The 27,507-nt window shown below is 35.8% G+C and overlaps 1 protein-coding gene and 1 long non-coding RNA gene across 7 annotated transcripts in view; both read left to right on the forward strand.

Annotated features, from left to right (window-relative positions):
* Positions 1-27,507, forward strand: part of RALYL (RALY RNA binding protein like) — a 367,535-nt gene that overhangs the window by 33,935 nt on the left and 306,093 nt on the right. The window lies entirely within an intron of this gene.
* Positions 14,220-21,830, forward strand: LOC135443463 (uncharacterized). Its single transcript, XR_010439027.1, has 3 exons — positions 14,220-14,344; positions 20,648-20,758; positions 21,743-21,830. It is a non-coding gene; the product is annotated as an uncharacterized LOC135443463 (long non-coding RNA).

A 27,507-nucleotide genomic window follows, 5' to 3' on the forward strand; every position in this document is an offset into this window, starting at 1 on the left:
TCCTACAGAAGTCAATTGTGTTACATTATGTGTTTCTGCATATGCAGTTTATGAAAACAGAAGCCTGAAAAGTGAGGAAAGTGGAGTTTGGGTGCACACCAAGGTACAATGCCTTACCCTTCATCCCTAAGGTGGGTACCAGGCAGCCAGAGGATATCGATTTTGGTATGAAATGAGGAGATTATAAAATGTCCCTGTGCCACAAGGACATATGGCATGAGGCACTACAATCAGAGTTAAGGCTGATTACCAGCTCCGTCCACTGTGTTTAGAAAATTTTGGTTTGGATGATGCTTTAAAACGTGTACGATTTTCAACCCATCAGTGTAGCATCACATTCATGAGCAAGGATTTATGAGATTATATTTATCAGTTAAGATTGTAGTTAAGGCATGCTTGTAATTAGTTAAAGGCAGAGGTGTTATGTGATTTTTAAATTCTTTTTCCCTTTCTTAAATCCTACTCCAACAATCTGTTTGAACAAGCAATCTATGACAGACCAAAAATAAAAAGAATATCTTAAGTGTTTAGACATGGTCTCTACTACCAGGCGGAGATCTGTGATACTTCTTTTTCTGCTTCTTCATGGCATTCCTTTGTCACTATATCCCCTTCATCTTCTTCTCATTTTCATCTTTTCTCATCTTCATCCAATTAAACTATTATGCTTTAAGAACCAAACTGCAAGTAAAACATCTATTCTCTGTCCTCTCATTCCTTTTGCCTTGTCTTGCACCACAGACAACAGATCCAGCATGATAGGTCACTTCCCTTTTAAATTTTGCACTTCCACTGCAGTGCCCAACAACACCTTAAATCAAACCCAACAACAAACAATCACAACACTCCCCTCCCTGCCCCTCAGTTCTCAGTAAAAGAGAATGCTGTGGAATAGTTATAGAAGGCAGGCACAGCTAAGAAATGCTGTAGTCAGAGTTACAGCTTGAAATTGATGCCTGTGAAAAACATAGGTAAATGTGTGAGTAGTAAAACAGCTTGTAAAAACTAGATATCAGATTAAGATGACTACAGGCAGAGAATATTAGGAGTATGGAGTATTTTTCACAGCACACCAAGTTGTAAGAGAAGATTTGTAAACATGATTTTCAGAGTATAAAATTATCTAGCTTTAAAACCAGAAAAAACTCAGATGTATTTTTTTTTATATTTTACTATCCAAGAATTGTTTTTAAAATAAATCTTGATTCAGGACAAAGTAAGTTCTTGTAAGCAGTTGTCTTTTTTCAGAAGGCAATTAGTGGTAAGTTTGGATATCAGCCCTGTTACTATTTCCATTTGTAGAGTCTCACACAAGAAAAAGAGCTCTCTCTGAGCTGGGCATGTACAGCCCTGCAGTCGCAAGGAGAGGGTGGGAGAACAGCCTGACAGCTCTGGAAGCATGATATGCTCAACATCTAGAATTTCTTACCTCTTTAGTGCACTGGGAATGGTCTTTGTGTCGAATCAGGTGATGAAGTTCTGGTGCAGGGCAAAATTCAGGAGAGATGTTTATTGACTGCATTTTTCCTGGTCTAAAAGCCAATATACAAAATGCAATCAATAAGAGAACTGATTAATTATGCCTGACAGGAGCACCATAAGGAAGGCCTGAGTACAGCACAGTTGTACACAGGACTGATTGCCAGCATTACATCTGGGGACGAATGAGGAAATGGGGACTAATGAGCTCTCCACTAAGGCCTCCTCCTGCCGCCTCCACTGCACTGCCCAGCCTCAGTGGAAATAGAATGCTAATTAGACAACTGAGGAGCTGATTGCGATCAAGGATTTTGGAGCATTTTTATCATTTACTGCAACATACTCAACTTTTCTCAGCAAGAAGGAAAATCAAAAGATATGAGAGCAAGATGGACAGATGAAGTAATCAAAAAATCAAGGTGTTATACCCACATGGAAAAATTGTACAGTAAACATAAAATTAAAGCATTCAAATTTCCTACATAATTGCTCTAACTATGGAACTTTTTGGTTTCAAAAAGGTTTATGTTTTCAAACAGGGTAATTATTGAAGTTCTGTTGAAATCAGTATAATTATGTTGATTTACACAAGAAAAAAATCAGACTTAAATAAAAAAACAGGAAAAGAAAAGCATTTCTCCTCTCTCCACTGACATTTAATCTTCTTTGAAATGTGAAAGGGTCCACATGCAAAATAAAGGCAGATGTATAAGTAGGGAGAATATCTGAAAAAATAGATGACTCCATGGATTTGTAATAATGATTTCTCCTGACTATTGCATTGTCTTAGATAAAACAGAAGAAAATTTCTACCTCCACAGGAAAAATTCGGTAGCTCTCTAGACTTAAATTTTTAACATATAGCAAGAAATCTAAAACAAGTAAAACCAAGAGCTCTGCAAAATATGTTCCTGATGGCATGAAGTTCTGTTTAGTGAACTGCACCATTTATCTTTATTTCTTTGTAGGTGATGCTCTCTGTGAATACCTCTCGTTTGGGCCATGATAAGAGTAAAAGCAGATGCAGGAAGTCTGTGTGATATAAATAATGATTATGCTTGACAAAATACTTCTGACATTTTAAGAGGGGTGCTGTTGAGCAATTTGCTCTGGTTTGTTGCTCTCCCATGAAAGAGCTAATTTAGTCTGGTTAAAGCCAGCTTTCCCATTGGCTCTGAAAAAAATTAGTACTTCGTATGCAGTCCATATCCACAGCTTCCCTGGGAGCTGGCATTATTAACCAAACACTAGTCCACTCCTTTTCAGGCATGGAAAATTGCTGCCGGAATATTTACTGTCACCTGTGTCTCCTGTAGAAACACACTCTAAATCCACTTGCAGAGAGTTAATAAGCCACTGATATAAAAATCTGCATGTCAAATATTAAAATTAATGCTGGTGATTACATTTTTGCTTGCTGTTGGGTTTATCTGCTATATTTTTGGAAGTTGCTACAGGAAAAAAACAAACAAACCAAACCCATGCCAGCAACTCCATGGAAGGTATCCTGCTATAGGCTGGGATAATATTAATTTTCTTCTCAATAGCTGGCATAGAGCTGTATTTTGGATTTGAGAATTTAGGTTGAGAATAATGTTGATAATACACTGAGGTTTTAGTTGTTGCTGAGCAGCACTTACACTAAACCAAGGACTTTCCAGTGCCTCATGCTCTGTTAGTGAGGAGTACCCAAAGGTGGAAGGGGACACAACCAAGACAGCTGACCTAAGAGGGCCAAAGGGATATTTCATACCATAAAACATCAGGATATAAACCATGGGTTGGGTAGAAGGAGATTATTCTCTGCTTGGAGACTGACTAGACATTGGTCAGCAGATGGTGAGCAGCTGCATTGAAAAGCAACACTTGCTTTTCTTGGGTTTTATCCCTCTGCTTTTTAATACTATTATTATTATTATTATTATTATTATTATTATTATTATTATTATTATTGTTGTTGTTGTTGTTGTTGTTGTTGTTATTGTTATTGTTATTATTGTTATTGTTGTTATTGTTGTTATTTTGCTTTGCTCCAATTATTAAGCTATTCTTATTAGTTTTGCTTCTTTTTGGTGATTCTCTTCCCTATCTCACCAGGGATGGGAGAACTTAGTGAACAGCTACATGGTACTTAGTTGCCAGTTGGGCTTAAATCATGGCAGAAGGAAAAAAAAAGAAGTTTAGGTGTCAATTATTTCAGCTAAACCTCTAAAAGGAAACTTGTCAGCTTCATTACCCTTCTCTGGACACCCTCACGCAACTCAATGTCTTTTTGTGAGGGGTCTGGAACTGGACAAAATACACAAAATACTGCTGTGGCCTCCCCAGTGCCCAGTACAGGGGACAATCCCTGCCCTGCTCCTGCTGGCCACACCATTGCTGATAAAGGCAGGATGTCATTGGCCTTCTCGGCCACCTGGCCACGTACTGACTTATGTTCAGCTGCTGTTAACCAGCACTCCCAGGTCCTTTTCCTCTGGGCAGCTGTCTGGGAAAAAGGATTTATGATGCTAATTTACAAAAATGGAAATTGTTTCATGTCTGAAGCCATCTTTTTGTAATAAGTATATATATTTGTATAGAGTTTTGTTTCATTTTCTTCAACCAGAAAAATTTCCTGCAAATTAAATTTGACTACAAGTTTATTTGGATTTTACTTTCCTTTAAGCATTTTCAACAAATGTGTTATTTAAACTCTGACATATGCTAAAAATACTTAAGTTTCCAATTTATTTACAAAATGTCTGTGGGTTACAAGTGTCTCCCAGCACATCTGCAGTTTGGGAAACAGCACACAGAGGATAGATTTGGCCTCATCTGCAGTCAGCTCTTGATTGTTGGATGAGTCTCAGAGGAGTAAGGTGTGTAGGGTGCCTGTGATACAGATGCATGTCTCTTAGTATCTAATGGTGCCATCAAATTAAGTTCCATTTAAGGTTTCATTCAGCTATAAGGATCTCAGTTAAAGGATGCTTTATTTTAATCAAGTGATTGATCATATATTGTGAGGAAATACCTTCCTTTTTTTTTACTTCTTTAATTTTTTTAAAATATTTTGTTTAGCATGGTAGAGAAAAAAAATCTGGAATGTTAAAAAATACTGTATTTGGCAATGTGAGTGGACATGGTAAAATACACCGTAAATCACAAGTTTCAGTGGACTCCATGGGAGACTATGACATTCCAAGTAAAAATGCAGAAGGAAAATGATAGGTGAGGCAGAACATCTTTAAGTGAGCTCATTTGCCTTTGCTCTTGAGAATTTTCAGTACTGTCTTTGGTTCAGCTGAATGGGGTTTTATTATTTTAATTAGCTTAATGTCTTTGGCAGAGAACTGCTTTTGGAACAATACAGGAATAGGATGGGGATGAAATATAAGAAAATAGCACCTCAGCATCACTGAATTAGCCCATCTGTAGAAATAATTGCTGATGTTAGGTATGCTTGACAGAAAGCTTGCAGCAGCACTGCTGTGTTCGTTATCAGCGTAGATCTATATTCAGTGCATCTCTAGCATGATAAATAATTCCTTTTGAAAGAGAAAGGGCTGGATTTTTTTTTAGAAAATCACTTATAAGCAATGGAAGTATCAAGCAGGATAATTGCAAGAAAGATTTAAAATGAGCATAAAATGACTGTGGCAAGTTGCTTTCATTTTCCTGGTAATGCCTTACTTAAAAATGGAGAATAACTATTCTTTGTAATGTACTTAAAGAACTTTTTCTGTAATGTATTAGACATATTACCTCTAATTATTAGTCTCATCTGGATAGAGAGTCTCTGCTGAGTCTTCCTGAAAAGCTCATGTAGAGCCATTTTGCACTTCAAATAAATCTAGTCTGTCCTATAATGCAGGAATCAAGGGTTTATCATGTAACAGAGCAGACTCTAAATCAGTCTCTCCCTGTGTATCAACTGCAGTAATGTCTCTTCTTTGGCCGATATGCAGACTTACAAAGAAAGCACTGTAATTTCTCCTGGAAAAGGGAACAGAGCCCACAGCAGGACACAGGGGCTTCTCTTAGCTTGGGACTCGTGGCTGGTGTTGGGCTGATGTTGCTCTTAATCTAAAGCTTTCTGCTTGGATGCAGATGGAAGTAAATGACTGATGTGGTCTTCCATAAGGCTTGTGTTGGTCATCTTGGTGGGAAGGAGGAAGAAAAGTAGAAGACATATTGCACTCTTAGGAAACAATTTTAAAACACACGCTGACCTGCAGCCTTGTGGTTTTCACTCTCAAGTTACTGGGTAGCTAAATTCCAAGTATCATGACTTTTTGGTCAGTGGAAGAAAATTTACTAAAAATGTGTTTTGGAAAATGATTGCTCTCATTTATCCTCCTTTTCAATTTCCAGCATTTAATTTGGTTTGTAATCTTTATTTAAAGAACAATAAACATGAGGATCTTTACGTATTGAAAAACTCATAAATTTGAGGTAAAAATCATTCTAGGAAAAAGAAGCTATGCAGTGATTAAGCTATGCAGCGACCTATTAAACTTATTTTCAGTAGGATTCAGTCTGTGAAACCTTCTCAGTTACACAAACAACACTGGTGAGAGTGTAAAGAAAAAGCATTTACACTGTCCCATGTTATGCACCTAAGAGAAAAAAAACCCTACAAATGTCTGGAAGTTTATTGCAAGGTTATATAATAAACTTTTTTTTTTCTTTTATTCTTCCTTCATACTCCTTATGTTTTTTTGAATCATTAACTTTGTGGCAACAGTGGGAAAGGTAGTTACATTGCATTTGAAATCAGAAAAATTTTGATAAAATGTAGATGGTGTTCTCAATGCAAGTCAACTGTAATGCTGTTCCAGCCAAAACTTACCTTTTTTTTTCAAGTACACAATGTAAAAGTATTGCTGTACATAAACATGTATGTTTTTCAACTATCACTGAAATCTCAGTTATTACATTGGGTATTTTATCCTTCTAATTTTAAAATCCTTAAACACTGTTAACTTTTCATGGTAGGATATTTCCTATATAAGAACCAGGGCACTGTCCCAGTGATCATGTTTTTTTTTCTATGCTGTACATTTGCATTTTTGGGCGTCTGATTTTAGTATTACTTCTGTTTATCTCCACTGATTTAATTGAGATCACTATTTCTTCTACATGGAGACTATAAAAAAATTTAAATACGATAAATAACAGTAGAATCAGACTAAGTTAAAGCCGACATTTTACTATTTGTACAAATAAAAGCATTATCCTCTTCCTTGTCATTATCATTCTCCTTACACTGTGGAGTTCCTAAGTACTTCCTAAAACATCACATATTAAATGTGGCTTGATTTCTGGTTATATCAATTCCTCCTTACCTTTTTCTCTTCCAAGATAGATTCAACCTGGACCACCCTGTAAGAGGTTTATTATACTCATGAAAATGAAGCAGCATTGCCTCCTTATACTAGAATTTATGAGAAAGAATTAAAAGAAACATTTGGAGGGCTATTTAAAATAGATATAAATATAACTGCCTTGATGAAAGGCAAGTAATTTAATTTAAGAGAAACTGTTAAATAAACAGCATGTTGTATTAGGTGGCAGAGTTCTGATGCCAATGAGTCAGGTTGCCAGAAACTTTCAATCATGAGTCTCTGTTTTCAGTTGCTGATAGCATTGCCAAATATAAACCATTGTGGCTCTAATACTCTATGCTGAATATATCCCTCAGATATTTTGTTAAAATTTAGATTAAAATAAAATCTTACTCAAGAAAGCTTAAGGATATAAATTCATTTCTCCCCACCATTCTGCCAGCCCCTGCCTCCCCACTCTGCCCCCTGCATTGCATGCTCCTGCTGTGTAGGAGGGATGAAGTGGAGAAAAGGGAGAAAATAAATGGCTGGACAGAAGAGGAACAAAGAAACTGTGATAAAGAAAAAAAAAAAAAAAAAGAGGGGAAGAAAATAGATAGAAATTAAATAAATATTTCCAATGAAGTTACAAGAGATTGAAAACCAGCAGGGGAGGAATAAAGGCAGTTATGTTAGGGGGATGAATATAGGGTTGTGTGGGATAAGAGAAAGAAGTAAAGGTATGGGTAGAAAAAGACAGACAGGAGTCAGCAGAGGGAACAGGACTTTAGGAACTACAGTGGGAGAGGAACTGCATAGAAGGCCAGGCTGAAGGAAAGACTACAGAGAACTTGGTACAGAGAACTTAGTACAGAATGTTTAGAAAACAAAGAATTTTTTTTTAAGATATCAAAACTAATTACATCATTCAAGTGTATCTACTTTCCCTTATTTATGAGATGGCAGAGAAATTTAAGTATGCCTTCATTCCCTGAAGGACAGGACCAGCTGGAGCCTAACAGTGTTACCAGTTTTGTCACTGGTTTAGAATGAATATCCTTGCTGAGTACAAAAGGGGGTCATCTTGTTTCAGCAGGGCTGTATGGTAATAGCTTTTTGTAAAAACAATTGCACTGCCTCTTAACTGTGCCAAAAGAACCCTAAGGCTACAACTAAAGGACCCAGAAATTATATAACACCTGAAAATTAAGGTTACTCAGGCAACCTGAATTATCTCTCCAGGCATGTATTTATGTTGATCCAGTCTTTCACTCTACCACAACCACCCACCACCACATGCTATTTTCTATCCCTCATCTCCATTCACTCCTGGATCTTTACAGGGCAAAAGATCTCCCCTGCCCTTGTCACATGCTTTGTTGGGACTGGAAATTCAGGTCTACTTTGTGATGTTGGGGATTAAAGACTTCCAACTGGTTTTCAGTAACTGGTTTTCACAGTGAGCCTTTTTCTTGCCTGCATCTGAAGATCTGTGTGTGAAAATACAATTATGTGCCTACCTTGTTGCTTAATGAGTTTTAATAAATGTCATTGATCAAGTACAGCACTATGCTTTGTTTCCTGCCTCAGGTTTATTTTTATGTATATTACTTTACTGCATAAGGCAGTAGCATATAGATTTAGTGATACAAATTTCTCTATCTCTATTACTGTGCTACTAAGGTACTACAGAGAATGGTTATATTCAGATATATATTTAGTGTAAATGGAACACTACTCAGATTATGAACATTTCACTGACTTCATCAAAGATATTAAAATTATCTAAGCACTTAAAGCACATTATACAAACATGTTTTGAGCCCTGTTGTTAGAGACCTGGATCATCTACAACCATGGAAGATGATTGTTGATTATTAAACTGCACCTGCTGGTCCATTTCTGTTGGTAAGAAGGAGAAGGAAGAACCATGTAGTGGAAGGCATAATGTGTGTGTGATGCTATGGAAATGCTCCCCCAGGCAGTGGTGTTTCTGCCCAGAAAATCTTTGTGAAGATCATGCTAAGGTCTTATGTGTTAAGTTGCTTGTAGCTGAATCAGTCTCAAGCCCTTTTCTAGAAGGCCTCAAAACACAGGCACAAGAACATGTCCCTGAGAGCTCCATTGCACTTTTTTGGAAGGGTTGTTTTGCAGAAATGTCTTCTCCCAGTAAGTTAAACCATTGCAGTTTTAGCAGGAATTGTAATGCTGCCTGTTCCCACCTGTGGCAAGTATTTAATTGAAAATAATTTTCTATATGATGATAAAACCATCATAGTACAATGAAACCCTTTGTAGAAATCAATGTCCTTGCCAAAGATTTTTAGCAAAATCAGCATATATATTGCAGCCATCCGCATTAACAAAATTAAGGTTATATGAGTTTATAGTAAAGTAACCTTTCTGAAAGTTGTTTTATAGTAAAATTGTTGTGGCTGTGACAGTGAAAGAATACAAAAGTGACAACACTTCTTCCTACAAGCATCTTTAAATAGTTATATTCTGTCTTCTTCATATCAACTTGTGTCATTCTTAGTTTTAATATGCATGCAAAAATAGCATATTTTTCCTACCTCACAAGCACAACTATCTAAAACTCTGAAAATGAAAGCAACACTGATATGATTTTTGAAGAGGTAAATTAAGATGAAGGAAAAATATGTGTGAATTTAACACATCTTATATGCCTGAGCATATCCTAAAATAACATGAAATCATGTTAAACATCTTCAAACAGGAGCCGGATCAGAACTAATTCCCATTTGTCATATTAGTAACTGAGATTTTTAACCTTTTCTGGAAGGACAGAATTTTTGAATAGTAGTAGATTCCAAATTCTTTCTGTTGCTATGTTTAATTCATATGAATTTGCTTTTTTATCATGTGAAATGCATATTGTATAAAGAATAAGGATATGGAATGCCTGCAGTAATACCTGGAGAGAGACAAGAGAGTTCATTGAATTCTTGAATACCCCAGAAATAATATAACTTTATTATTTATATATATATTTTTTTAAATCTTTGATATCAATATGATTGCAAGTGCAGGTGAGTTGCAGATGTCTTTCCCCCTTAGAGCTGATCACACAGGACAAGTGCTAGGTGTTGACTCACCTCAAAAAGGGTAATACAGATCTTTCCACAGTGAAATCTGTAGTGACCTTCCTCAAACACAGGCTGCATTTGGATTCTTCTTGCACCCACTGGGAAGTAAGACAGATTTATTTCTCCTTGTGAGGATCCAGCTCATGTCACACCTGCTCAAAGACAGCAGGCTCCTGGGCATACTGATGCATTTAATCTCGTTTGGCCCATTATAAAGGCAAATCACAAGACTTTAATACTGAAGGTGTTGAACTAGAGAAAACCCTGAAGCTTATCCTGAGGTTCTTAATGCACAATGACGGATCTAAATGGTATTTACACTGAAAGAGTCCACAGGCCTTTGGCCCCCAAAACTTTCCTATTGGTTGTGAGCCTTAACACAAGGCTCACAACCAATGTGTTGTATTCTTCATGTTCACACAGAAGAAACCATCTCACACAGAAAGAGAAAGAAAAATCAGTCTTGCCAAGTGAGATCCATTTAAAAAATATTAGATAAAGAATTGCAAAACTACTGGTGAGGTGAAGAGTGACTCATTGAAATGATAAAGACATGACAATATGAACAGGAAAAACTTGTCAATGTTGAATAAACTCCCCCTTTTTTCTTTCTCTGGAAGAAGAGAACTATTGGTTCCAAAAACTTCATGAATTATAGAACTTAATAAATATTCTAGGGTATATTTTTGGATGGAAGTATCATGCCATCTTTCATGAAGTGATGTGTAATTCATGAAGGAATTGTGTGATGTCAGGTGCTGTTTTCCTGTTATTCTTAGACAGACACATAGGTAGAGTATCTGAAAACAACTCATCCACTCAAGCTCAACAAGTGGTTTGTGCTGCCTTAGGACTTCTTTTCTGTTGTCTATAAGAGCCAAGAAAGAAAATTACAATGGATTATGTAGGAGGAGAGTAAGAATGAGCTCAGAAATGGGCAGGAATAATCAGAAGGAACAGAATGATAATTAACATAATTGTTTGTCATCACTTGGACAATTATATGTCTCAAAACTATATTTCTCAAACTAATTTGATAATTTTTATCCAATAATTTATATTCAATTTGTAAGAACTGTGCATAATATGAGAAACTTATTTTGGATGAGTGAAACCAGATTGTTTTGAAGTAATTTTTCAAGAAATAGTTACCACTCTAGAAAAAATCAGCTAGAGTGGGATTTTTCTAAAGACTTAGCAACAAAGTTGGTGATAAAAAAAATATGCTATATCTCTGATTTCCCTAAATGTTTCTCAAAAAATAACATGAAAATTGCTGCATGTAAAGAATGCTTTGTGTTTCTTGGAAGTCACCATCCATGTTCCAAGGGGGACAGTATGGAAATCACAAAGTGGAGTTAGATGTGAAAGGAAAAGAAGATACTCAAGGCCATAATTTTAACATCCTCTGTCTTACAGAGCTGAGAGTGAATGAAATGTCCTTTTTTTGCAAGCCAGGAAGAAACATTTGATATTTTGGGCATTAAATTCTTCAAATTCATATATGACCACTAACAGAGATGTTCTGTATATAAGACAGTCATAAAAGAGTAACTCATTTTATTTTCAACAAATTTCAATACTTTTTTACCTTCTATAGTTGACATTTCTGCTTAAGAATTGTTTAAAAAAGTTTAATGATTTTTACTGATTTATTTGTTTTATTTATCAGGGAAAGTGTTAAAGGGGGTGACAAAGAAGTCTGACATTACAGAACATTTTGATTTCATTACATAGGGAACCTCTGACTTTGAAATTTAATGAATTCTTCCCCCTCTCATGCATTCAATGCAATCTTAAATTGGTAACTGCAGAACACAGTTTTCCTTCCCTTGGTGAAGTGGAAATAAACATATATAATCATCCAGACACTCAGTGATTGTATATCCAAACCAAATTTTCTAAAGCCTGCTATGGTTTCCTGTAATGGAGCAGTGGTCTCTCTGAGCCTTGCCAACTTTCTGAGACACAGACCAGAGTTCTGGCAAAGTGTACTGTAACTGAATTATAATGAGTGCCCCAAGATTAGTTTTTGACCTGTTCCGTGGCCACAGTTTAAACTATGTTAAACGGACCCCACATCTTTATGGAAGACCTTTGTATATTTCTTGTTTGCAGTGTGCTCTGACTAGATTTCTTCCTGGTGTTAATGCCAAATTTCATCTCACATTTGAGCTGGGAAATGTCAAAAATACTTGAAATATTTATCTTTGTGGCAGAGATTTCTCCTAATGGGATTTTTATAAGTAGTTGAAGTCAGTTAAATGCTTGGTAAAAAAATTAAAAAAAATCTTTAAAAACAGTGTAAAGGTGTTTGGAACCCACCTTCCAGAGCTAGCAGATGATGCCAATTAGCAGCAATTTCTTCCTCTGAGCTTCTGGGAATGACAAAATTAGCATCACTAAGCTGAACACCTTACCTAGATTTTTGCACATTTTGAGCTTCCTGTCAGCAGTCAGGATTTTTAATTTAAAAGACTTAATAAATGCTGAAATTTTTTTAAGAAGACCCAAGGATGACCCTTGTTCTGTGCTAAAAGTTCCTGGAGCTACCTGCCATAAGAGTGATTTCAAATATCCAGACCTACAGAGAGATTAAGTAGCCTGTCTTCTGTTCCAGCATCTCATTTTTTCAGCACATGAATATGCATGCGGATAGAAGCAAAATTATCTGTGTCATTAAAACAATTAATTGAGACTACATGCCAAAAAAAGAAAGTAACTCTGGAGTGGTTACAGGGAAAAATAGGTCACTTTGGCCACCAGGTTCAGTTTTCATTTCTGACCTAATTAAAAACTATTTTGCTGAGAATAACTGTTACTTGCAGATTAGCAATCCAATATCATAGGTCTTTCAATTAATTATTTATGAAGGATATTTATCTTCTAGGTCATACAACATGGGATAAATCCCAACTTCAGTGATGTGTTAATGAGCAATGCCAGAACATACATTGATTCATCACTTTCATTTAATGACTTGGAAATGTTTAATGTTCCCAAAGTATTAGGAATGCTCCTCCATCCCTCCATTCTCAAATTTCTAATATGTTTTGAGGAAAGGAGCTCAAAACTAGGAATCAATATCTTTAAGAAGGCTTAAACAAAAGTTGAGTAACTTTTCCAGGTTAAATATGACTGACCACATTATATAATGGAAAATGTTCTTTTTCATTTTATATTTACTTAAGAAGGAATTACACTGTATGGGTTGTAACAGAAACATTATAGGAGTAAAACTGGCAGATATAAGGTGGTGTTATTTTAGAGATACTTTTGCATTTGATTACCGTCTTGAGGGAATACCTTCTAACTGGATAACTGGAAAATGCTAACATTAAAAATAAAATCATTTGATATTTATGGTAGCTTTATTTTTACTCCCCTGTGTATAATTTTAGTGAGGGTGCTTAGTTATTACCATAATAACTTAATAATATTTTTCCTGTAAACACTCACATACACATTGTCTTCTCTTAAAATTATTATATAGTAATTTATTATGTTATCAAAAAACACCAATACCTAATAGAATTTTCTATTGACTTCTTAGAGTAATGAATGACAGAATTTTATGTTTCAAATAAAGATGAAGGAGCAGTTTTAATGTGTGTTTTTCATCATGTTCTTAATTTCATTCTTGAAGCAAATGGACAAAACCCCTTATTTTATGAGTGGTTTGGTGGTACAAGGTTTCAAGTTATTATTTTCTAGAAGAGCAGCAAAAAAAAAAAAAAGCAAAAAGCTCACAATAAATTAAAGCACCTATAAAATGGAATTTCTTGGACATATTTAAAAGACCAAAAATAAATTTGTAACAATTTTACAACTTTTTCTGTTGACTGCATAAAAAGTATATCTTCTAATGGGTATCTTTTGATCACTGTTCCAGTTACTCTTAGAAATTTTTTTCTTTTCATTTTTTCTTGTGCTGAAATTCACAAGGTTAGTTTTGGCCTTGCTGGAATTTTTTACAAACTTTCTTGGGTTTTTGTGTTGTGTAGGACCTGAGGAGTTGTATGGATTTTATTCTCAGTCAAAATCAGAAATGAATCAGGCCAATCTCTACTCAAAATTTGTGAAACCTAGAAGTGTAGAAGGTGAGGAAATAAGAGCCAGCTGGAATCACTTACCCCTGTCAGCCAGTTCTCCCTCAAGAGTGGGTCTACCACAGAAATCTAGCCCTAAAACACTATTTGATATTGCCACATTATTTTTACAAGAAATATTTTAAAAGGCATGCGCCACAAGCAATAATGATTTCACCAGTCATAGATGCGTACCTGAATCTCAGGTATCTCCAAACAAACAGTTTGGGTTAACTCTGAACAGAAGGTCTGTAACAGGAAGAAAAGGTCCAATGTCCAGCTGTAACTGCAGCAGAAGTCACTGCAGACCAAATACTAACAACAGGACTGCAATTTGCACAGGAAAATCTGATTTAAAATGGTAAAACCTTTGCAATTAATCAGTATTTATTCCTTTAGTACTGACAGTTTTGTTAAAAGTTAATCAAGATGTTGCTCCTCGCTCTAGTAAATCTACTTTCCTGAAACGTATGTTTTAAAGGATCATTGTATTTGTCATTTTCTTATAACCAGCATCATGTATCTATATATCTGTATATATCTATCCCTTTCTGTATACTATTTAAAATTAATCTGTTTATATCAAAATTTCATCCTGATAGTTACATTTGCTGCTAAACACCCTTTTATTTAGTTTTGAGGTTTTTTCATTAAAATCAGCTATTATTAATTTAATTGCATAAAAAACCAGAGTAAAATCAAGATGTTCAGTATCTCTATTTTCATAGCTTACAGCAGAAAAAACCCTCAGAACTCACAACTTTTTTCTCATAGTTATAATATATTTATTTGGTGAAATTTTTCTATTTTTTCCCTGGTTTTCATTTTTGTAGTAAATAAGATGAAATGGTTTTCATTTACACTTAATCATTTGAAACTGAAGGACAAATAGAGAGAAAAAATACAGGAAGGTTGGGAGAGTATTATGATGCATACTTTTTAAGACAAATAACAATTGCAACAAATTGCAAAAAAAAAAGCTAAAACCTCCAAACAAATCATGGTATGAGAAAATGGACCCAATTTGCACCCATTTAGTCTCTATTTCTAAAGACCAAGAAAAGAGCTCAGTTAATCACTTAATCCAAACTGATTTTCAGAGCTTGGCTTAGGCTGCTCAGAGCTGTTCCAGGTTGCAGCTCAGGGGATGGAGCAGGCAGAGCCTCGTTGGGAAGCTGCAGCCCTGCCCTGCCCTGCCCTGCCCTTCTCTGCTGTGAGAAAACCTCACCCGCAGCTCCCCTGTCTCTGCTGTGAGAGAGGAGCAGCTGGAAGAGGGTATGGCAATATCTTTTTACAGAACTGAGGTGTGTTGAGGGCCACAGGAGGAGCTCTGAGTGCCCCCTCAGTCTGGCTCCTCACACATCCTAGGGACAGAGCCTGGAAGCGCTGCGCAGTCAGAATGCAGGAGCCAGTGGAAACAATTTTGTCTCAGAAGAATAGGGTGACTTAAGCTTTATACTATCACCGGTAGTAGTGGCAAACAGCTGTTTTCAAGGGCACTGTGTCCTGATTTCCTGATAGAAACAATATCATTAATATGTACAAGAATTATGTTCCAAACATTAAGACTAGATCTGAAAGACTTTATATGCTAGATAGAAAAGCTAATCAAGATGAAATTTATGACCTGGTGACCATTTAATCAATGACTTATAAAGCACTTTCCATTGTAGCTTCAATGTATAGACCAAAATTCTGTAGAATATTTGTAGTGGATTGACTTACCAAAATATCTGAAGTGAACAACTTAAGGAAGCAAAGAGAAAACTTACAATGTTTGTTATTAATCAAAAGGACAAACTCAGTTATGAAATCTTAATTAATTCTGCAAGTAAGAAAACTCTTTAGGTTTTGCCCTTTTAGCGTTATTTTAGCCATGCTACTTTAATTCCTGTGCAATTACAAACCACATTTTGTCAATAACAGATAGATTCAGGTCATTAAGTTTTAATTAATAGCACAGACTTATTTGCAATGGTTGAATACTATCAAAGTGACTTCTTATATCTACTGAACATGTATCAACTCTCTAATTATTATTCTTTTTGTAAAGAAAATTTAGCAGAGTTAGGAAATACCACTTCACCATTTTGACATCTTTGCAATATTATTTTAAAAATATGAGTGGTCACCAATTAACAAGTATTTGTTTATTGATAATTTTCATAGAATTAGTGGTGATATATAGCAATACAATTTCAAAATAACACAGCAATGAAGAGCATTTACTTCAGGAGAATCTAATTAGTAATAATAAGTATGTAATAAAGGATTGGAGTAAGAATGTTTACCTAAAAGACAATGAATAGTTCCTGTGAATTTGCATAGAGTTGAATTAAATTATACTGTATTCACAGAGCTATGAATCTGTAAGAAAGATTGATTCCAAACATAGTGCAAAATTTTTATATTTTGCTAGAGTTTTATGCTTCAAACTGTATTCAGGTACTGCATTTCAAACACATTTTGCAGACCAATAAGGTTGTGCTTAATTTTCAAGAGCACTCTAGTAGCTGTTTAGAAGTTAGACATATGAATAAATATGTTCAGAATTCAGCTGAAAAATGACACAAACACAGCCTATACTTTTATATTAGTGCAGGTTTTCAATCTTTATGACTTAATATTTCTATGCATGAGATTAAAACTTTAGTTAAGAAATCCCTGTTACTTCTATCGTGTTACTCTATTCTTCTACATTTTGTTGGCAATGGCTGTAGTATAAAATGTTTACCCTCACTTAGAACACTAGTAGAAGCTGCTTACTGCCCTCTGTAGAGAGGTAATACCATTTTACAGCCAGCTAAAACCACCGTAAAAGTCAACTTTATTTTGTCACTCTTTTCCTTCTCTAGAGTGATCTTGTGTTGAGAATTAAGTAGTCTGTTAAATTTATTGCAAATCTGTTTATAAGGAAACAAGACTTTATAAAATACTTGACTTAGTTTGGTAGAAATTAATATTTTTCAGTTTTACATAGAACAATTCAGTATTTCAGTAAACAGATTATTTAATATTTAAATTCTGGAGTTTAAGGTAGAGGAAGGAAAAGATCTATCATGGAAATGAATATGTTTTTCTTGAAATAATTTATTAAAATTCTGACCCAGAGAACGAGTGTGCTTTTCCTTTTATAATTATGTTCCCAACATCTCAGCATACTGTAGCCACCATTGTAACCTGAGCTCTCATTAGTGTTATGGTGGAAAAATATTGGATTAAATGAATAGAATTCAAAACATGAAGCTGTTTGAGATTTCCTGGATATTGAAATGCACTCTGCAGGGAAAAAACCCCACCTTTTCTGGAAATGGTTTCTTGCCGTTTAACTGATGATGTAAAATATAACAGGAATAATACCTGAAATAACTTTCTAAGGTTTAGGATACTTAAGGTTCTGTTCTTATATTTTAGAAACAGCAGTCATGTCATTTTTTATTATTTTTTGTTTATTGTTTCAATTCCTCAGGCTCCAGGCTCTGCTGCCATAACTTTCAGAAATATTTTGCTAAAAGGGTTAGCATAAGATATGAGACATTGTTATCCAAGAATAAGTCATAGCTCCATAGCCTTAGCTTATTCTTGGAGGAAATGAATGGTAGTAAAACAAAGGAAAGGACATGAAATGGATCCTGATGGTCATTGTTTTCGAAATCCCTAAGGCTGGGTCTGAGTATGAAATGTGAGAGCATCTCAGGCCCCGGTGGGGCTTGGCTCTGTACAGGCGCCCTCAGGTGCACCCGTGTGTGAGAAGCAAAGTGCACACTGGGCAGTGGGCACTGAGCCCTTGCACAGCCTGGCAGCTCTGGGAGCAGGACATCTGCAATCCAGCCAGGTGCTGAAGGTGCACAGCTTACCAAGCAGACGTGGGCTGAGTGATTGAGGTGAGGTCTGCTGCACAAAACTGTAATGTGCTGAGTAAATGTTCCCTAGGCAGTGCTTGGGAAGAGTTAAACAGGGCTGAATATAGCCAAAGAGGTCATTAAGAGCAGCAGACTCCAGCCAGTACAGGACACTGGATGTTAATGATGGAGAGCTGCAGGTTTCACAGCTTCTCCTGGGTAGGTGTCTCATAGAAAGGCATGAGAGAAATCATCCATGACATGAGAAATGCTCCCTGTTTCATGGGGCTTCCCACTGGGACAGGTGCCAAGGTAGAAGAATATGTCTTACAATTCATTTCTCTCCTAGGCCTCATTCAGAATTTTTGGTAGGCACTCTCTGAATTCAGGAACTGCAGCTGAGAAAAAGTACAACTATTGCATTTTTTAAATAACTTTTGATTAAAAGTAATGAATTATAATTACAGAACAGAATAAAATAGAATTAAGTGAAATAGCATAGCATATCATAGCATAGCATGGCATAGCATAGCATGGAATAGCATAGTGCAAGTTGGAAGGACATCAAAAGACCTGATCCAAACTTTCACAGGAAAGGTGGCCTAAATATTGGCCCAGTACTGGCAGGGGGTTCATACTTACCTCATCCTGTCTAAGGACTGGCCATATGTGCTTGGGAAAAATAACCATATTGCTACAGGTTATTTTGTTTGTTTGTTATTGAGGAATTTAATACCTCTGTCTTTTAAAGCACACAATTTGCTTTTGATGGAGTTTGTGGGAGCCAGGGGAAGTGTGCATTTTGGCTACATGTATGTGGGGTGTGTGAAAGCTACAGGTCCTTATGGTGGTTTTCATGTTGAAACCAAATCTAATTACAGTTCTTGCGTAACTGAGAAGCAGCACTCAAGGTTTGAAGACTGCTCTAAGTACAGATTCCTATATTCAGTCACATAGTATTTAGATTACAGGTTTTCAAGGACTTAATTTTTGAAAGTAGTTAGACAAAAGTGAAATGGCTAGGTAAATGCTTAAAATCATCTGATTATATTTGTAATTCCCACTTGCGTTCAGCCCATTTCAGTTGCCTCTTATGTCCTAGTATGTGTCTGATTTCATCTGTGAGTGCTTGGATAACTGTAGTGTGACTGTACATCTACCTTGATTTTCTTAAGTGTTTTGCTTCAGCTTAAGAAATTGTCCTGATGTGGGGGTCAAGAGACTTTGAAGAGCCAGGCTGCCTGTAAGGAGAGCTGCTCTCAAAACCCTACTACAGCTGAAAGTTCAGTTTCATTTTGAATTGTGAAATTCTAGTTTTCTTTATAATCCTGCTAGGCATTTGTTGTTTATATTACCTTGTGGTAGTGTCCCACAAGTGCATTATATGTTAGCCTGGATTCTGTAACTCAAAAGTATGTGTGCTGAAAAACCCTCTCCCTAAGCATAGGAGACTCAGACTGGCAGATACTGCAATGCATATGCAGAAAAAAAAAAAAAAAAAAGAAAGAAAAATGCCTGCTGATCTTTCAAGTAATATGATAATATGTTCCAGATAGAGAAGGCAAGATTAACATTTAGAAAGAAATTCAACAGTATCTTAAATTAATAGAAATAAAATCTTCAGACTTTAATATTTAATGCATAGCAACATTCTCCACTGGTAATACAGCAGTGATAATGAACAGCTATAACAAATATGTAATTTTTTCCCCTACTGATAAACCTTTACAAGAAAGGTTGCAATCTCTCTCTGCCTCTTATTCGCTTTTGCTTTTGTAGCATGTCATGTAGTATGTATAAACTCTATTTAGAGAGATAATTTACCACGAAATTTTTCACAATGTAAAAGGTTACTTATTCACACAAAGTCAAGCATTAAGGCAGAAAATGCCTGTTTGAATGAGATTTTTAAAATTTTCTGTATAATGTCATATTCTCTGCAGTACAGGAGGAAGTAAATGGTGTTAGAAGCAGTAAAACTCATTTCTTATTGTTGCTCTAATACTGACCTTGGCATTTTGTGAAACAGCCCCCCATTTAAATTAAAGGATAAAAAATTAGAAAGTGAATCTACTCCTCAAATTAGGAAGAAAATGCTTAAGAGATACCTAAGAACTAGTAAAAAGGACTCTAATTTCCTGTGTTTTTCTGTCCTCTTAATGGAATTTTGAATTACAACACTGTACACAGCCATTGGGAATTTCAGACCCATAGAACTCTCTACCTTATTTCAGGCAGTAGAAATAAATTTTGGTGATATTACAGCAAAAATGTTAAAACTAAAAACTCTCCTATTAAAGGCACAAACCATTATAATCCATATCAATATGTAAGACAACAATAAGAATAGGAAATAATAAATTAAAAAAAAAACAATAAAAACAACAAAAACCGAAGCACAGTATCCTAAATACAGCACTTCACAGCAAAATATGCCCAAAACTGAAAATCACTCATCTTCCAAGGAAGTACACTGTGTTTTCCTACTACTTGTAACTTTTCAAAAGGCCTGGATGTAGTGCCATGTAGTCAGTTGTGCTAATGTCATAGGTTTATCTCAAATGACCCAGAGGACTTGGGTCAAAAAGAGAAAAAACAAGGCAGTTTAAGAATTCAGAAGGGTATAGTATCTCCCTCTGTCCCCAGGAATAATTGCAGAGGTGAAAACACCAAAGGGAAACAAATGTGTTAGTCTGATGGACATCAGAAGGTTAGTGCTTTTTTATAATCACATTTTCAGGCTGAGGGCAAGAACCTTATTTCACCACTGGTCTGTCTGAGAAAATTATTAGCAGCTATATATTTCATATTTTTTATGTCAGCTTTCAGCACTTAACCAGCCTTTTAAAGTAGAGAAATCTTTCAGGGAAGAACCTGCAGGAAAGCAGCATATGGAGAACAATTTGAGGAGTAGAAATTTAGCCTAAATAAAGGTGAGTTTCACTGCATAGATTAAAATACTCAAGTCGTAATGTCTGCATATAGGATTTAATGTATTTCCCTGAGCATAGGCATCATGCTGCCAGCAGGTTTGGAGCTATGAGGGAGCTGCACCTTTCTGGAACAGGACTGGTGTACCAGAGGGATGCTCCAGGATATCTCTGATTGTACTATATACCTATGTGTAACTAAATTGATCTTCTAGAAGTTGCCCACATAAAAAAAAACATTTGTCTAAACCATCACTGTGCCTAGTGGTGGTCAGTTGTTGACAAAATGTATGTCTGCTGTAGGTTGATGTGAGTATAAGTGTAGGCTTTGCTGTCTGTGTTTAATAGGTACTTAGATACATAGGGCACCAAATTTAAGTGTCTTCATTCTAGAGCTGAATCCTACCCTTTACCTATGGAGATTAATATAAAGTACTGCTTGTGTCAGAATGTGAATTCAAGATTTCAATGACACAGATAAAAGAGAATTTAAGATTGTCCTGAACTAAGAAATCTTCACATCTAAAAGATATATTCATAATTTAATAGAGATCTAGTGACTTGATATTAATTCTTTTACTTGAATGTAAAACAGATAATGTTTGTGGACTTCATTTGGATTTAAAAAACCAAACAGCAAATAATTCTTCAAGTTCAACATAGCATTTCAAATATAAGTGTGAGCTCAAATCTAATGTTAAGTGACCTCTGATTTTTATGTGAGGAAAATATGTGTGCAACATTTTTTATTTACGGTGATAGATTTTTATGAATGACCCATTTAAACAAAAGCTTCTTGCAAGCTAAAAAAAAATTGGGAGAATGTAGTGATGCTTATAAAAAATGTTGTTAGGAAATTTCTGTTGTTTAGGAAATTTACAAGAGACCCCAAACAATTGATTGGGAAGTTTAATTTCACATGAAATGCAGAAGTATTGCATGAATGTTTCAGAGCTGCTCATTTCAGACTCTCATTTTCCATTCCAGATACCTTGAAAACAGTCACAGTTCTGGGCCATCTCACCAGACCAGTGCTTCAGCCCTCAGGTTAAAGGTTGAAATGACTGAGTCTTACTTAGTTCTCAACTATGCCACATATTTTTGCTCTAATCAGTATGAAGAATAAAGCATGATCCAGCATGATGAATACACCTGTACAAGAAAAAAATTGCACCTGAATTGCACCAAAAACTTGTACTATTTTTAAAATGAAAGGCAAAAAAATGCAGTCAATAAGAGCAATTTGCCATAGTAACATAATTTTGCATTAATAAAATATCTTCATTATGGATATACTTTTCCTTTCTCTCTATGGAAGCAGTTATACTTCATGAAGCTACTTCAATTTTCACTGGATGAAAGGGAGAAGGGCTGACATTAGCCACAAGGCAAGTGGAGTAGCAGCTTTGAGTATCACCAATCAATATTTATGCCTGTGGCTACCATAAATCACTGGGGTAAAACCAGACAGGTTTGGGTTTTCCACTGAGCAACATGAGAGTGTCTCTTCTGAAGGGCTTCCTCAGCTCATCCTATTTCCCAGGTTCCAGGCACTGGTGCTGGAAAACTAGAACTGAAAGCAGGGTTCCACTGAAATGGGAGCTCATGTTCGAAGTGACAAAGCGGTAAAAAATTTCTGGACTCTTCCTGTTGCACTGCTCTGGGAAACCTCTAAATCATACCCAAAGGGCAACATTTGCAGCAGCAGAGCTGCTTTGTTCCCCTGACTGAATCATTGCTCATTAGCCTTATCTTTAGTAGCAATTATCATTTCTCATGCTGTGCAGGCCCAGTGAATCTTAGGTAACGTGGCTTCAGGCAGGGCACAGGACTTATGCACACACCCTGTGGCAGATTTATTGAGTACAGGAGGATGAATCTCAAGGGCAACTCACAGAAACCTGAGCAAGTTTCTTTTACAGATTCCTTTTTAATGTTACCATTTGAATGGATCATTTTGCATCTTGAGTCATAAATTTCCAAAAGATTATTTCATTCAAAAAATAAGAACAAGATAATATACGGAATTTTGGTGCCCAGTTATGCAATATACAGCAGTCATATTTTCTCATGTCAGTTTAAAAAATTCATAAATTTGCAGGAATTGGACATGGAAAAGCAGGGTGAGGCATTTTCACCTATGGATTTATCAGGGCTTCCAACTGTCATAAAACTGCTTTTGCTTTGAATACTAGAGTGCCTCTTGGTGCTATATAAAAATGTCCAAGGTTTTCCACTTCATAATTCATTCTGTTTAGGTATTTTGCTTTGAAATAAATTTTATTATTGAATTTTACAGGTTGTTTTTATTACTGCCATTAACAACCAATCCCATTCTTTCCTTCTCTTGTTCTTAAATTTTGTTAAAAAAAAACTACACAGGAGCAAAAGAATTTAAACACTAAATAGATTTTTAAAAGTTTAAATTTGGAAACATGAAATGAAAAGTTCAAGAATATTTGTAAAAAGGATAAGCAATTGCTTTCTTATAAATTCCCTGACTGGAATAGTGACACCATGTTGCCCAACATTTATAGATTTATGCAGTAACTTTTCTTTCCAGTATGTTGCAGCTGTTTGCATGGCACCAGTTTCCTACCTAGTATTGCTAACAGTGATTTTCATAGGTCACAAATATACAAGAAATTAAAAAAATCTTTCAAATCCTTTAAAACAGCCTAATTTATATGGCAGAATAAATACAGCTACTGAACTTGTGATAGTTTTTATTTGTTATATTTTAGTGTCGAATTTTTGTGTGGTCTGGAAAAGAAATAGCAGAAACCTGTGTGACAAAATATGCCTGGCATGTTACATGTTGAGGATGAAAAATTATTTCTACATATATGAATTCTTTCTATTCTGTGAAATATGTGAATTTGTGGTAGAGAATATGTTCAACCCAATTCAAAATAAAGGATGGAATGATATCAGGATTAATGAGAGGGGTAGAAATTTCATTGTTGGCTTTTTATTGAACACATAGTTGGTTCTGAATGTAATTGCATGGATAAAGAAAATCTGCCTTTTTGAACAAGTGATGGATTTTTAATTTTTAAAAATTTTTTTTAATGATCCTAGTTGGTATTTTTGGAAATTTCATTCCTGAAATAGGAATTCTGTTCTATGAACAAAGAGAGCCATATTTTACCATGGAGAATTACCACCAAGTTACTTAAAGCACTGAGAATTGCTTGCAATTCTGTTGTGAAATGAAAATAGTTCTGAAACTGTCACCTTAAAAAGGTGTAGACACTAACTTATTAATAACCATTTTCGAGAACCGGTCAAAGAGGACAAGAAGGTTGCACTAGAGGAGAGGAAATCCCCAAGGAAAATTTTAACCAGCTCTGGCTTTTTACTCCTAGAATCTCCTCAGGATAGTATCAGAACTGTGTGAACTGCAGGCAGCCCAGCAGCCCTCAGGAACAGTGGAGCACAGCAGCAGAAGAGTTTATTCTGCTCCTCATCTTGACATTGTTTTTAGTATGAGAGCCAGGCAAAATACATTAACCATTATTTTGTTACAGAAATGAGTAAAGAAAATTATTCTTAGATATGCACAGGGGTCCTAACTGGGACACTCAGGTAGCATGAGGCTTGTGTTGATAAAAGTCAGAGGTCATAATATCCCTCTGCCTCCATTTCTCTATTTTTTGCAGTGAAAGTTATGACTTTTATTTATTCCTACTCAAAATTGTTACAATTATGACTTGACTAGTAATCACAGATGACTATGTAGAGCTAAAGGATTATGTAAATATAAACTTTTTTTCTTGTTATTGTGCTGTTTAATACGTTGTTCTTTCATCCTCCCTGCCATTAAGCTGCCATCAAATGCAGTTTGTACAATAAACATATTACAGCCTTAATCCATGCTGTTATAACTTTATAAGCCATAATAGTGTATCTTACTGGCTTTATAAGTATACCTGGGTAGCTAAATTCAAACTCTTTTTCTAATTAAAGTGAAGAGGGCCATAGTTTCCCTTAAGATTTCTGGTTGTTTGTCAGCACAAAGCTTTTGTGGGGTTAACTCATAAAGTAAAATTTTTTCTTAACACTGTCTTGGGAGCAGCATTCACTCCCAAGTAAGAGCATTTTAAAGTAAAATTTTTTCTTAACACTGTCTTGGGAGCAGCATTCACTCCCAAGTAAGAGCATTTTCTCTATTAAACCCCTAGACCTCCCTTTATGCTTGAGATTAAGCAGAATCTCCTTTCTACTGGGGCTAATAATTCCTTTTTATCTAGAGGTAAATGCAACCCAAACACGATAAATACCACAGGCAAAACAATGCAATGCCGGCTTATTTGTATGTTTATAGCCTCATACAAATGGATAGGTCTGCTCAGTTTTTAATTACTTATGTTATTAAACCTCCCTTTAGAAGGCAAAACAGTTTTTGAAGAAAGAAGCCAATGTTTAGCATTTCACAGCAAAAAAACCCTTCATCAATCACCTGACCTTTCTCAGCCTGCTTTGAGGTTACTTCAAGGAAAAAAGTCAGTGGGCAAAACTTGGAAATCTCAGATGTCTCCCAGTTTTATTCCTAATTCAAGATTTAAGATACTTAGAAAGGTTTCTAAATTCAGCCGACCATTTTCTGTGCAAGCAAAGAGAAATGGGAAAAAAAAAGTCAAAAGCATCACAATAAATCTGCAAGACTTTTTCACCCTTTATTTTTAGGTTTCTTTGTTTTGTGGAAGGACGGGGCTTTAAGTTTTCCTCCTCCCTTTGAGAGGTAAAAACTGAATATGATATCAGCCAGGGAAGCCTCAAAAAGTCTTGGCATGCCCTTTTCTTGTGCTACACTGCTGAAATCCCTCCTCTGATTCAGAAAAGACCTTCAGTTATCTTCACACCTTGCAGATAACAATTGAAAGGAAGGGAGACCATGAGAATGGAGAACAGAGACAATAATCTTACTAACAAGGGGTGTAGAAAGAGACAGACCTTCACACTAATATGAAGACTGTTATTAGAGGTATAGTACAGCATTGAGGAGCATGACTAATTTTACCTATGGACTATATTCCAGGCAAACTTTCATACAGTTCTCTATGTACATATTAGTCAGCAGAAATCACTAGTCTCAAATTATTCATTTCATCAGATTAGTTTAGGACTTCATATTTAAAGTAGAAGAGCAGTCATATAGATGCTTTACAAATTCATTAGAATTTCACTCTTACTCATTGGTTTCAAAATTGTCTATCCAGACCAAAAATGTTCAATTTTATTTCTGCACATATTTGTAGGACACAAGTTATGGTTTTTTGGTCTGCAAGGTGATACTCTTGCTACTTAAATTGTGTATCTGTTGAAATGCAGGTAATAACCAACCAGAAGCTAATATTTGTTAAGTACTGTTTCTCCTTTCTTTGACCTAAAGGAATTCTCTCAGTGCACGCTTTAACTTAAGGATCCTTTAACTGAGAAAAACCCATTAGAGCAGACTGTAGTTAAGTATACTTTTGGCAGCTAAGATGGTGCACGATAGGAGAATCTGCAACACAAATCCCCACAGACTTATCCACAAAACTGCTGAAACAATGGAAATTGTGTCATTATGTAGCAATTTGGGCTCTGCTCCAAATGGGAGAATTCCTTTCAAAGCGTGCATACTGCACCTGTATTAAGTTGATAATATTTTAAGTAATTTAGGTGCTTGCTTAAAGTTGCTTGCTCAAAGTTAGCGGTATCACATGAAAAGTGAGAGAAGATTAGTGAGAGAAGAAGGAGACATGGACTTTCAAGCTAAAATGAACAGCACAGTGGTAAGAGAGAGCAGGAAAGGAAACTGCTGTGCCAGGGAATGGCCCACAGGGAGTTCTCCAGAATCAGCTTTAATTAATGTTCCAGTCCACAACCCTTGTACAAAAGCTGAGATCTGATAGAGATTGCTAATAGCATAATGCTATCCTTTATCATTTTAACTCAAAGGAATACATCATGAATGAAATGAATGACATAGAAGACTGGAGTAATAGAAACGGCCCAAAGTATCATCGTGTAAAAAGGCAAGACTGGGAATATATGGTTACTAATGTAATCTCTAATCATAAAGTAGGTAATAGATTACTGAGCAAGAGAGGGACCTTGGGGCAATCCCAGAAAAAATGTCAGACATGAATATTTTGCAGCTATGGAAAAGACAAGTTTATAACCAGAATTTATCAGATATGTTTTCAACAGAGCGAGGGTATAACTACACAGACCAGCAAAGCCTCCTGTTAAAGACAATAGCTTTGCTTAGGAAATGTGATTTCAAATGGGAATAAGGGCAGACAAGGGCTGCAAAACTGGTTATAGGGATGCAGAACTTTTGATACCCAGTGAGTGTGAAAGGCATTGCTTCATTCAGCCAAACCGGAGGCTGTGGAGGGAAAGAAGTGCTCTGTATAGTTAGAAGGCTATATGTGAACTCTAAGGAAATTACAAAAAATAAAAATAAAAGGAAACAAAACCATATATGCTTTCTGAGCTGTACAAAAAGTATACTTAAAATGGCACAGAATAATTTCTGATGGGAATTTGGATACTGGGTTTCAGGAAATACAGAAGAGAAGGAAGAAAAAAACAAACCTAATGCTCCCACAGTGCTACAGCTGCCACCTGCAAGAGATGGCACTTGTTTTCTCTTGTGACCAGCAGGAAGTTGGGTGTACTCTGGGGGGGCAGACATTTTCATCTCAATGTGAGAACAAGTAGGTGGTTACTTGATCAACAGGTGACAAAATTAATTATAA

This window comes from Zonotrichia leucophrys, chromosome 2 (genome assembly GCF_028769735.1).
Source record: "Zonotrichia leucophrys gambelii isolate GWCS_2022_RI chromosome 2, RI_Zleu_2.0, whole genome shotgun sequence".
NCBI lineage: Eukaryota > Metazoa > Chordata > Aves > Passeriformes > Passerellidae > Zonotrichia > Zonotrichia leucophrys.